We start from the raw sequence: 12,337 nt of genomic DNA, 5'->3' as shown, positions 1-12,337 counted from the left end.
TTTGTTCTACTAACACAGCACTCTGTGATGTTCACTAACTCTGACATGATTGCCAAAGACAAAGCCGGTGCATAAGCAAATGTGGTGAAGAAAGCTGATGTGCCCTGTAATCAAAAGATATAGCATATGGGGTCTTAAAGGCTTGAAGATAAACAAGCAGCCATCTAGTTGAGAAGCAACAAAGCCCACATGGAAGAAGCACACTAGCCTGTGTGATCATGAGATGTTGATGGAATCAGGCATCAAAGAACAAAAAATCATTGTGAATGAGGGAGAGTGCTGAGTAGAGACCCAAAGCCCATCAGTAGTCAATTGGACACCCCCGTCAGAACGGCCACAAGGAAGAGAAGAGCGAGTCAGGGTGCAGTATAGCACCGACGAAACACACAACCTTCCTCCGGTTCTTTAATGCTTACCCGTGCCCCTACCATGACCCCAATTCTATCTTACAAATCTGGCTAGACCAGACCATGTATACTAGTTCAGATAAGAGCTCGCAACATAGGGAATCCAGAACAGATAAACCCCTCAGGATCAAAGAGGGGAGAATCAATACTAAGAGGGTAAGTGTTGGGGGTGGGGTGGGGAGTAAGGGGGAAGCTATCACAATGATTGACGTATGCTCCCATGCCAGGGGGACGAACAGCAGAAAAGTGGGTGAAATGAGACAGCAGTCGGTGTAAGACCCCCCCCCCCGAAAAAAAGAAGAAGAATTTATAAATTACTTAGCGGGCATCAGGGAGGGAGGGGATAAATGAGGAGCTGATGCCATGGGCTCAAGTAGAAAGAAAATGTTTTGAAAAATATGATGACAACATGCACAAATGTGTTTGACAAAATGGATATATGCATGGATTGTGGCAAGGTGTAAGAGCTCCCAATATTTAAATTAAAAAAAGAAAAGAAATTGGTTAAATAATAAACCTAATAAAATATGTATCAAAATATGTCTAAAATTTTTTTGTTTCCTCTCATTTTTACGTTGTGGTAATTTCTTTTTTTTTTTTACATTTTATTTTATTTATTTATTTTTTAATTTTAACAATTTATTGGGGCTCATACAATTCTTATCACAGTTCATACATATACATACATCAATTGTATAAAGCACATCTGTACAGTCTTTGCCCTAATCATTTTTTTCTCCTCTTTTCTTTTTTTACATTTTATTAGGGTGTGGTAATTTCTAAATGAGTATTTTTTTAATGCACACAAACAAAATCTACATGCAACTTTAGAGAGACCTGAAACTCAACAGAAGTAAAAATGCCTGAATTCTAGAATAAATGTCAGAGATCTCTTAATTATATATAGATTGCTCAAACATTTAAGGATAAATCATCAAAGCCAATGTTAACATGAAATGAGGTCTTACTTCAACTGTATCACAATCTAGCAGTACTATAAAGAGAAGATAACAGAGTGCATACAATTTTTCACTGACAAAACAGTGGAAAGGGAATTATGTCAAATGAACCAGTGCAGAGCTTCCCTTGTAGAGTGGAGTTTCTATCTCCTCACAGAAGTGAGGGCTAATTGACTTGGGGGTTGTAGAAACATATGTGATGGATTCAATTATGTCAACCCATACATTACATGAATTGCCATGAACTTTGATGTCCCAAATCTCTCAAGATTGTAAGCTGTGATCTGCCTCAACTATACGACGTAAAAGCAAGTTTCAGGGTCATCCTTTCCTCCAGGTTCTATCCACTGATCTCAATTGCATTCAACCCTCTTCCCTGATAATGTGATAAAAACCTATCTTTCTACAGATAAAAATAAGTCCACCTTGGTCAAAATCACATAGAACAGTCAATTAGCACAAGTACCTCCTTTGGACCTCCAGATAGACAGCCATGTGTACTCACTGGATAAATACCTTATATTCAAAGAAGAGAACAGCAAGGGGAACAAACAGAGCAATGAAGTCCCCAGGGAATACCAAAAATAGACTTTGGGGCTGGCGCCTCTTCAGACTCGACCAGAAAACATTCCTAAAGGCCAACAAGCTCCTTGAACTAACTACAGGCTTTTCTTTTTTGAAGTTGTTGTGCTGTGTTTTTTTGCTTTGTCATTGGCTGTTCTTGCTGCTTTGTTTTCTTTTGTTGCTTGGTTTTGCTCTGTTTTGTTTTTGTGCATGTTATCTCTGCAGGTCTGTCTAAATAAGATAGGCAGGATGAAAAATCCGGAGGAGAAAACAACGGGCCGACAGTTCCTGGGAGACATGAGAAAAGGGGAGGTGGAAGGGGGGCGGAAAGGAAGTGGTGTTAACAAATCCAGGGACAAGGGAACAAGTGATCCAAATCGGTGCTGAGGAGGCTATAGGAGGCCTGGTGGGGCATGGTCAAGGGTAAAGTAACTGAGGAATTACTGAAACCCAAATGAAGGCTGAGCATAATAATGAGACAAGAGGAAAGTAAAAGGAAATAGAGGAAAGAGCTAGGAGGCAAAGGGCATTTAGAGAGGTCTAAAAAAAGGCATGCGCATATGTAAATATATTTATATATGAGGATAGGGAAAATAGATCTATGTGCATATATTTATAGGTTTAGTAGTAAGGTAGCAGATGGACATTGGGCCTCGACTCTAGTACTCCCTCAATGCAAGAATACTTTGTTCTATAAACTGGCATTTCATAATGCTCACCAGCTCGACACAATTGCTGAAGACAAATCGGGTGCATAAGCAAATGTGAAGAAAGCTGATGGAGCCTGGCTATGAAGAAATATAGCATCTGGGGTTTTAAAGACTTGAAGGTAAAGAAGAGGCCATCTAGCTGAGAAGCAACAAAACCCCGATGGAAGAAGCACACCAGCCTGTGTGATCACAAGGTGCTAAAGGTATCAGTTATCAGGCATCAAAGAATAAGAAATCATATCATAGTGTGCTCACCTCCCTGATACGATCACTGAAGACAAATGGGTGCATAAGCAAATGTGGTGAAGAAAGCTGATGGTGCCCTGCTATCAAAAGATAAAGCATCTAGGGTCTTAAAGGCTTGAAGGTAAACAAGTCACCATCTAGCTCAGAAGCAACAAAGCACGCGTGGAAGAAGCACATCAGCCTGTGCGATCACAAGGCGTCGAAGAGATCAGGTATCAGGCATCAAAGATGAAAAAGTCATATCATTGTGAATGAGGGGGAGTGCGGAGTGGGGACCCAAAGTCCATCTGTGGACGACTGGACATCCCCTTACGGAAAGGGTCACAGGGAGGAGATGAGCCAGTCAGGGTGCAGTGTAGCAACGATGAAACATACAACTTTCCTCCAGTTCTTTAATGCTTCCCCTCATCCCCCTGCCACTATCATGATCCCAATCCTACCTTACAAATCTGGCTAGACCTGAGGATGTGCACTGGTACAGATAGCAACTGGAAACAGGGAATCCAGGATGGATTCCCTTCAGGACCAGTGGTGAGATTGGTGATACTGGGAGGGTGGAGGGAGGGTGGGGTGGAAAGGGGGAACCAATTACAGGGATCTACATATTACCTCCTTCCTGGGGGACGGACAACAGAAAAGTGGGTGAAGGGAGACATCAGACAGTGTGAGATATGACAAAATCATAATTTATAAATTATCAAGTGTTCATAAAGGAGGAAGAAGCAGGGAGGGAGGGGGAAAATGAGGAGCTGATGCCAGGGGCTTAAGTGGAGAGCAAATGTTTTGAGAATGATGAGGGCAAGGAATGTACAAATGTGCTTGATACAATGTATGTATGGATGGATTGTGATAAGAAATGTATGATCCCTCAATAAAATTGGAGAACAGATTGAAGTTGTTAAAATCTTGAGAGAATAATGAATGCAGGCAAAATAAAGCTAGTGAAAGAATAGTGGCAATGAGAATGGAAAAGCAGACAGTAGCAGAGGGAAAACATTTTTGAAATTCTAGTTTAGCTGAAAATGAAGGAGAGGCAATGCAGAACATCCAGATAAACATGTTGATTCTGTCACATCTGAATAAAGATGAGCTGAAGAGACACAAAATAGAGCACACCAGGATGAATACATTCAAGCCAGATTCAGCAGAGGACGTAGAACAAGGGATCTCATTGCTTGTAGTAGATGAATCTTAGCCAAAAGCAGAGAATATCAGAAAAAATGCTTCTCTCTGCTTTACTGACTATGCAAAGACATTTGATTGTGTGGACCATACAGATTATGGATCATATGTGAAGAATGGGAATTTCAGAACACTTAGTTGTGTTCACGCAGAATCTGTACACAGATAAAGAGGTAGTTGGAAAAGAATAAGGGGATTGTGTGGTTTAAAGTCAGGTAAATGTAGGTCTTCACGGTAGTAACCCTTCACCACACTTACTCGATGGGTCGGCTGAGAATATAATCTGAGAAAAAGAAGGTAGCTTCAGGACTGGAGGAAGACTCATGAACGATTTTCGAGATACCATACAAGTTATATAAGGAGGGACCAGTCCCTGGTGAATGATATCATGCTTGCTAAAGTAGAAGGTCGGCGAGAAAGAGAAAGATTCTCAACACGATGGATTGAGATTCTCAACACGGTGACTGCAGCAATGAGCTAGAATGTAGGAAGGATTGTGAGGATGACACAGAACCAGTGTTTTGGACGGAGGGTTGTTATGACTTGGAACCAACACAACAGCACTGTGTTAGGCCGGGATGACTAGAGAACAAATCCAGTGATGCTCATATCTGTGTAAGAGAGAGCTTTATATCAAGAAGTCATTATGCATCAATAAAACATCCCAGCCCAGTCCAACTCAAGTCTATCAATCAGATACTAGTCCATAACCCACTCTTCAGAGTTACAAAGGCACATGCCATGATGCAGCATTCAGGAACAACGCTGGCCCGTGGGTGCAAAGTCTGGTGGATCCAATCAGTGTTCGTGCAGATCTCAGAGAGACTCCTCAACAGGAAGGTGAGGGCAGAGAGAGAAGGTACCTTGTTCTGAAAAGGTAGCACCCACAAGGAGTTACCATCAGGCTGTGACCTGATTGATAGGCCAGACTCCACCCCTACACTTTTATCCCTTCAAGTTGACGTGAAATTACGTAACTACCACAGGCACCTAACACCAACTATCGATGGAGAAAACGATAAAACTTAACCTAAACACATTTCAGAAAATCAGTATGAATAGAAAGCTCCCTGGATGTGAGACTTTTAAGCATTTGACTACTAGCTACACGATTGATAGCTTAAACCCAGAGGCTCCTTAGACGACAGGCCTGGCGATCTGCTGCAGAAATGCTATGACCCTGAAGACTCCACTCTGCACAGGAGGGACTGTCATGAGTCAGAATGACAGTAACTAACAACAATAGAACATATAAGAAAAGAGAGGTCAGTAAGGTAAAGTTATTGATGCTCCTAAAATCTATTTATGAATGCAATACACTTTCGAGTAAAATCCCTAGTAGGGATTTTAGGAAGAGCAAGAGCACAGACGGCCATGTGCTCCTATCTCCCTACAATAAAGCTGAAAGACACCAAGCAAAAATGGATGAATTGGACCCTCTCAGTGCTCTGGACATCAGTTAAAGGGTTGGAGGGACAAACAACACAATCATTGGGGGAAAAACATACAAATGGTTGGAGTGCAATGATGTATCACACATCTATAGTCGTCCTCGGTTCCTTGTAGTTGCAGCTAAGAAACAACAACAGAGTGTCTCAGGTTTGTGTAGAACTGAGAACATCATGTCAGCTGGAGTTCCTGAGCAGTGGACACCAGCTCATGGTGCCATGGTGCTCACAGCATGGTCAGAGAGTTCTCATTGGAGTTCCTGAGCAGTGAGTCCTGGGACAAAGTAGCACGGGAAAGACTAGGAGTCAGAGTTTCTGAGCAGTATAGCCCTCATCAAAGCAGCACCGTGTGGGCTGGCATTCGAAGGCCATCACAGTGAGCACGGTGGGGGCCAGGATTTCTGAGCAGGGAAGCTTGGCTTCTAGCAGTATGGAGGGTAGACGATTGATCGAAATTCCTGAGCAAAGAGTTTTGTGTTGGAACGACACAGTGAGAAAAGCATGAGCTGGAATTCCTGAGAAGTGAGCCCTAGGATAGAGCAGCCCCGTAAGCATGATTTGAACCAAGGTTTCTGAATATGTCACACAGAGCACAACATTGTCTGGAGCTCATGGGCAGAAAGCTCTGTCGGGCCAGTATTGTGAGTGTCAGCATGGGCTGGGGCGATGTCAGGTGCTGCTTCTGCAGTAGCTGCTGCATCCAGGGTGAGGCTATCTGGCTGGTCCTGCACAGGGTGAGGCTATCTGGCTGGTCCGGCACAGTCAGTAGTCCTGGTAGGGGAGTCTCTGACAGGTGCAGCTCCAGGGTGGAAGTTCTGGCGCCATAGTTGGACAGCCAGCGCCTACAGGAAAAAGATAGGCAATAAGCAATCAGCAACTACTGGTCATTCCAAACAGTGAACTGGTGCTTGCGAGGCATAGTCAGCATCCATGGAAGAGACATTGGGTGCTGAGGTAGCATGTTCAGCATCACTAATCCATATAGTGTGTTGGTGAGGCAGCCACACCAAGTACTCCATACTATGAAGTCAGATGCTAAATCAGGAACCAGCCCTCCAACATGGAGACAGTAGGGGGGAAGTGAGAACAGTCAGGGCCCCAAGGTAGGGGGGTTAATAGAGAACTGACAACAGGTACACATACTCAGGGAATCTAATATGAAAGCAAATAATGACAACCCTTAATAATTTAAAATAACACACTAATTAAGACAAAAAAGCTCAAATTCTAGAGAAAGGAAAACACAATTTCCAGAATTACCATAAAATAATATTTATAAGCTTTAATAAATAATCACAAGGCTTATGAAAAGGCAGTAAAATTACCCCATGCAAAAGGATAAAACAAGTGGACAGAAACAAGGAAAAATAGATCATGAAATTACTGGGCAAAGATGTGTAAGCAATAGCATTTAGCTTGCTTACACAGTTAAAGGAAAACAGAAAAAGAGCTAGAGGAAATTAGAGAAATAATATAGGAACAAAACAAGAATCTCTAATAGAAAGAAAGACATTTTTAAAAGAACCAAACAAGCTGATATCAAAGAGTTCAAGAAGAATAAAATGTTTTGAAAATGATAATGGAAGCAATTGTACAATTATGCTTGATCTAATTGAATTCTGGAGTGTTATAATATCTGGAAGAACTCCCAATAAAATGATTTAAGAAAAAGAGAGCCAAACAGATTGAAACAATAAAAATATGAAAAAAATCACTAGAGGAGTTCAACAGTAGACTCAAAGTGGCAGAAGAAAGAATCAGCAAATTTGAAATTGGGACAATTTAGATTATTGAGTCTGAAAATGAAAAGCAAAAGAGACAATTAAAGTCGAAGGGACTTATGGGACACCATCAATCAGACTAGCATTTGTGTTATTGGAGACTCAGAAAGAAACAGAGGAAGGAGGAGAAAGACTATTTGAAGATATGATGCCTGAAGACATCTCCAATCTGACAAAAGATATGAAGTTACATGTCCAAGAAGCTCAATGAACTCCAAGTAGGATTAATCCCAAGAAAGCTACATGAATACACCTTGCAATACAACTCTTAAAAAACCAAGAGTAGTAAGGAATTGTGAAAGCAACAAAAGTGAATCCACAAACACCACAAATCAAATTAATCACTGTCAAGTCAACGCTGACTCATAGCTACTTTGTAGGACAAAGCCGAACTGCTCTTTAAGGCTTCTGAGATTTCTCTTTGAGAGCCCGGCCTTCCTCCTGTGGAGTGGCTGGTGTGTTTGAACCACCTACCATGAGGGATAAAAATGTTATGTATGATAGCAACAACATAAATGAAAAGACAAGATTGGAGTAGAAGTATAGATTATGTATGTTACTGAAATTGTTAATATAAATCAGATTTTATTAATGTAAGATATTAAATGTAATTCTTATGGCCATCACAAAGAAAGTAAATAAAATATGCATAAAAGGAAAAGAGATAAAAACAAAATATTTCAATAAAAAAATAACAAAATTACTTCAGATAGAAGATGACAGAAATGTGGGAAATGAGATAAATAAGGTATAAGATGTAATAGGCTTTTAGTTTAAATACATAATGGAATGATTAAAGAGTCCATAGAAGATACAACAATTTAAATTATATATACATCTATCTTAATTATTCAGAACTGCTATAACAGAAATACCACAAGCAGATGGCTTTTGCAAACAGAAATTTATTTTTCCCAGTTGAGGAGGCCAGAAATCTGAATTGAGGGCAAATTGAAAACTTTCTCTCTCTACTGGTTTTGGGGGAAGATTCATTTGTAGGCCTGGTATTACTTGATGATCTCTATATCTTGATCTTCCCCTGGGCCTGGGAGCCTCAGAAAGACCCGGATTCTAAAGGACATTCTCTGTCTTTAGACCTCTTCTTTCTTGGTATTACTAAGATATCTCTGTTCTCTGGTTATTACTTAATCCCTTTTACAAAGGGGGTTCAAGACATTTATGGAAAAATAGAATTAAAATATAAAGAAAACTATCTATGAATTTTATGCAAGCTCTTCTTATATCTAAAAAGACATTTACTAAAGATGAAACTTAATAATTTTAAAAATCAGAAATGTGGTTTCATTTTTATTGGAAAACCAGCTAAAATCTTAGACAAATGATTTTAGTATACAAACTGGATTTTGTTCTTTATACAGAATATAAAGACGTCCCTCATGAATCTTCCGTGTGGAGGGTTTTTCGAGCCTGAGGGAAGATGTGGTTTGCACACACACGTGTGTCTCTCCAGTGGGCGCCCATCTTGTTATGTAGGCATCTTTCTGTTATGTGTATGTCCCTAGCACGTCCTCTTCCTGTTGCATGTTTGCCTCTATTGCAACCCCTGCCTGTTAAACTTATTTGTTTTTAAAATCATTTTATTAGGGGCTCATACAACTCTTATCATAATCCATACATACATCAATTGTGTAAAGCACATCTGTACATTCATTGCCCTCTTCATTCTCAAAACATTTGCTCTCCACTTAAGCCCCTGGCTTCAGGTCCTGAGTTTTTGCCCTCCCTCCCTGCTCCCCTCTCCCTCATGAACCCTTGATAATTTATAAATTATTATTTTATCATATCTTGCCATGTCCGATGTCTCCCTTCACCCACTTTTCTGTTGTCCGTCCCCCATGGAGGAGGTCAACATGTAGATCTTTGTAGTCCATTCCCCCTTTCCACCCACCCTCGCTCTTTGCTCCCAGTATCACCACTCACATCACTGGTCCTGAAGGTATCATCCAACCTGGATTCCCTGTGTTTCTGGTTCCTATCTGTATCAGTGTACATCCTCTGGTCTAGACAGACTTGCACGGTAGAATTGAGATATTGATAGTGGGCGGGGGGAGGAACTAGAGGAAAGTTGCAGTTTTCATCATTGCTACATCGCGCCCTGTCTCATCTCCTTCCCGAGACCCCTCTGCAAGGGGATCTTCAGTGGCCTACAAATGGGCTTTGAGTCTCCACTCCGCACTCCCCACCTCATTCACTATGGTAAGATTTTTTGTTCTGGTGATGTCTGATATCTGATCCCTTCAGCACCTCGTGATCGCAGAGGCTGGTGTGCTTCTTCCATGTGGTCTTGGTTTCTTCTGAGCTAGATGGCCGCTTGTTTACCTTCAAGCCTTTAAGACCCCAGACACTATCTCTTTTGATAGCCGGGCACCATCAGCTTTCTTCACCACATTTGCTTATTCACCTGCTTTGTCTTCAGCGATTGTGTAGGGAAGGTGAGCATCATAGAATGTCAATTTAATAGAAGAAAATATTCTTGCATTGAGGGAGTACCTGAGTGGAGGCCCAATGTCCTTCTGCTACCTCAATACTAAACCTATAAATATATGCACACAGATCTATTTCTCCACCCATATATAAATACCCTTTGCCTCCAGATCTTCCTCTATTTCTCTTGACTTTCCTCCTGTCCCACCATCATGCTCAGTCCCCACCAGGGTTTCAGCAATTCCTCTTTGTTACATTACCCTTGTCATGCCCTACCAGGCCTCGCACACCCTCCTCGCCACCAATTTGGATCATTTGTTGTTCCCTTGTCCCTGGGTTTGTTAACACCACTTCTGCCCCCCTTCCCCCTTTCCCATGTCCCCAAGGAACTGTTGGTGCCGTTGTTTTGCCTCCAGATAGTTCATCCAGCCTATCTTTTTTAGACAGACCTGCGGAGATAATAACATGCACAAAAACAATACAGAGCAAAACCAAGCAACAATATGCAACAAAACAAACCAATGACAAACAAAACACAACAAGAAAGAAAAGCTTGTAGTTAGTTCAAGGGTCGTGTGTTGGCCTTTAGTAGTGTTTTTCAGTCCAGTCTGTTGGGGCACCACGCCCTGGCCCCAAAGTCCACCTTCAACATTCCCTGTGGACCTCACTGCTCTATACCCTTGCTGTTCTGTTGCACCCCCTCAGTGCTTCGCCTCATTGTGGTGGGATCAGATTGGGTGCAATTCCCACACTGTGTCTCCGGTGTTGTCCCCCATAGGGCTATGGATCAGCGAGGGGCATCATGTTCTCATAGTGTGGTCCTCTCTGTGGACTGGCTGCTCTAATTGGATCATAGTCCTCAAGGCCTGGTGGGCCAGGATGTGCTCCATTCTCTCCTCCTCCCCCTTCATCAGTACCCGTGTGCTCCGATCAGATATGTCCCTCTCCCGGAGCTGCACATTCAGTGCCGTCTTTTGAAATAACTTCTTCTGGGGAGAGGGTCAGGTATCCACTTAGTATATGAGATTGGGGTCAGACTCCCTGTTACATATTTGTATGACATGACTATATAAGGTTTCTCGAATGGGTAAATGAAAGAATTCACACAGAAACCCATTTTGTAATCCAACTGGGTTTTTATGCAGGACAGGACAAGTTTCAGGTTTTACATTCTCAAAGGGCATCTGCTGGGAAGTGTGCCAAGTCTCGTGGAAGCTGCATGGCAGTTAATAACTGGGCACAAACAAACACATTTGAGTTAGTTAGTTTATTGTGTCAACCTGGCTGATAAACACATGTGGGGTTATTTGAAGAGTGGAGAGATAAATGACTTCGTGAACCTTACCTTTTGAGTTCTCGGGTCTCTTGCTTTGTGATGGTCGGACCAGGGTGCAGCTGCCTTGGGCAGTTCCCTACTCCAGCTGGCAAGGCTCACTCCCTGCAAGACATTTCTGAGGAGAAGCCACATGGACCTACCCCGATGCAGCCCTGGGTGCTGGAGCAGCCGTGTGGAGACCCCTGCCAGTGCTGAGATGCTTACACGTTCACTGACTCGGCTTTCCTCCTGAAGTCGGCATCATAGTGTGTGTTTTGTGAGATGGAGGAGGACTTTGTGGATGGGTGTTGGACATATGGGTTAATGTTGGACTTGTGGGCTTGGGCAGCACTGGGATGGGATGTTTTCTTGATGTGCACTTAATCTTTATATAAAACTCTCTTATACATGAGTTTCTGTGGATTTGTCTCTCTAAAGTACCCAGACTAATGTAATGTTGAAAAGAGCAACCCCATGTGTTGAATGGGGGCCAGAGAGGCTGTGGCATGAATGGGAACCAGGGAGCAAGAGGAGTGAGAGCGTGGGCCCCAAGCAGGCCTGGGGCAGGCCCTGTGGGTGCCCACCTGGGTGATGAATGCATGTTTGTTTGCACCCTCACCCTCTGACCTACAGCTGACCAGGAGCAGGGTAGAAGAGACCACAGCCAGGATATTTCAAGCCTCTGACTGGGGAGGTGTAGTTGATGGTACTGGTTGACCCCATTGGCTGGGTTAAGCCCATCTGGGTGATGCCATGAGCCTGAGCCTAGTTTGAACCGCCCAGGTGTACCTCCCACCTGGCTGGGGGCTTGAATTTGAGCATGCTCAGTTTGGGGGTCTTCATCATCGTCTAATGGTTGCTTGAGTTCTTCCCAATTTCATTTATGAGGGCCTTTGTAGGAATGGGGGGGGGACAGCCCCCTGATCCTGAATCTAGATACCTAACATTTCCCTACTGGAGGAGTATGAACCCACATTTTGGGGTACTGAAAAGGATGTCCCTGGTTGCTTCCTGCTGACAAAGGGGCTTTTTGGTCTACACTCTTCCTACTCTGTTAGGAGGGGTTGTCCACTTAGGGGCTCACAATGGATGAAGTTAGGGTGATGAAGGAGATGGTGATCCTGGGGTTGGCACACTTGGCTTAGGGTCATGGGTAACCTGACTTCTGGAAGAAACAGAGCAGGTAAACCATTTAGGAAAGGCAGGGGCAACGCTGTGAGGTAGCAGTGCCCTTGGAGGTGTGGGTGTCACTGAGAGATTGGAAAAAGAAATCTTAGGCC

This window comes from Tenrec ecaudatus, chromosome 18 (genome assembly GCF_050624435.1).
Source record: "Tenrec ecaudatus isolate mTenEca1 chromosome 18, mTenEca1.hap1, whole genome shotgun sequence".
In the NCBI taxonomy this organism is placed as follows: domain Eukaryota; kingdom Metazoa; phylum Chordata; class Mammalia; order Afrosoricida; family Tenrecidae; genus Tenrec; species Tenrec ecaudatus.
Note: the sequence above shows the minus strand (reverse complement) of the source record.